The sequence below is a fragment of the Canis aureus genome, chromosome 6, assembly GCF_053574225.1.
Source record: "Canis aureus isolate CA01 chromosome 6, VMU_Caureus_v.1.0, whole genome shotgun sequence".
In the NCBI taxonomy this organism is placed as follows: Eukaryota; Metazoa; Chordata; class Mammalia; order Carnivora; family Canidae; genus Canis; species Canis aureus.
The window spans coordinates 12,183,952-12,185,377 of NC_135616.1; the positions used below are offsets into that span (position 1 = coordinate 12,183,952).

At 37.9% G+C, this 1,426-nt stretch overlaps 1 pseudogene; it reads right to left on the reverse strand.

Moving 5' to 3' along the window:
- Positions 1-248: 248 nt before the first annotated feature.
- Positions 249-521, reverse strand: LOC144315117 (large ribosomal subunit protein eL43 pseudogene; annotated as a pseudogene).
- Between the last annotated feature and the right edge of the window lie 905 nt (positions 522-1,426).

The window sequence follows — 1,426 nt, forward strand, 5'->3', positions numbered from 1 at the left end:
AGATGACACAAAGGTTTTCCTGAGCTGTTGACTGCTATATACCTAGCACTTAGAATAGTGCCAGGCACAGAGTAGACACTAAATATATATTTTTTTAATTATAAGGATTTTTAATTTCCAAGTCTTTTGAGGAAGCCAAATTAAGCAGTACAAATTGGAAGATCTAATTAATAATTTAACAACAAGCAAAAGTAATTTTGTTACATAAATTAACCCATTTATTATCAGCTAGCAGTGTTTCAAATGGTCTACTGGTCTTCCAATTCCTTCAGTCTTCTGATGGCAGACTTTACTGTGATGGCAGAAATGGTGTTGTAGGTCCATGCAACTACAGTTTTCATACAAAAGCCACAATGCCAGATGCCCAGAGCTCGTCTTTTCATCTTGATTTTGCCACAGAAGGAGCAAGTGTGCTTAGCATGCTGGCTTATTTTAATCTTCTTCACCATTTTCCTGAGGGAGGCACCATAATGGGTCTATATTTATCCACAGATTCTGACCTTCTTGATGCATTTAGCCATGTCACCGCAAGCTAGGTCTGAGCCCAGAGAGTGACACTAAATATTTTTGACTGAATGAATAAATGATAGAGATGTTTCATTTCATTTCATTTTATTTTTAAAGATTTTATTTATGTGAGACAGAGAGCAAGTGAGAGAGCACAAGCAGGGGGAGGGACGGGGAAAAGGGAGAAGCAGGTTCCCCTCTGAGCAGGGAGCCCCACAAGGGACTTAATCCCAGGACCCTGAGATCATTACCTGAGCTGAAGGCAGATGCTTAACCGACTGAGCCACCCAGGTGCCCAGAAATGTTTCATTTTAAAGTGAGTAAAATGGGAAATGCTTTTTGCTTCAGTCACTTGAGACATTCTGTGTAGTTATTTACTCTTCAGTAAGGAGAAAGAAAAAGGTCAGAAAGAGAGGGTCTTGCAAATAAAATGAATGATATATTAATCTCATAAGACAATTACCTGAGTCTAAACCAGGCTAGGAAAAGCAAGAATGCCAAGAGTAAAAAAGCAATTGTGATGAGCTGCATGTTATTGAAGACAATATTTTTTTCTGGCTATAAATCTGATGGTGAAATCTGCAGTGAGGATGTGCAGCAGAGTGCCATCCCGTCGAAGTAAGCTACTCCCTTGGGGGTGACTCAAATATGACACCATTCTACTTTGAAGAATTTGAATAGTGATGGGATGGCCTCCAAGAATTCCATTGGCTGGAATAATTAAATATGTTAAACTAAATCAAGCAAGAAAAATTATGTTGTGGGTAACAGAAGAAAGAAAAGAAACTAGACCTTTCTAGAAACCCTAGAGCAAAGATTGACCTCTTCAGATTCTGGTGAGGAATTAGGAAAATAAATCTAAATGATAGCTATAGTATATGGTAAGTTGAAAGTATGACATAAATGAAGTTCTATTATT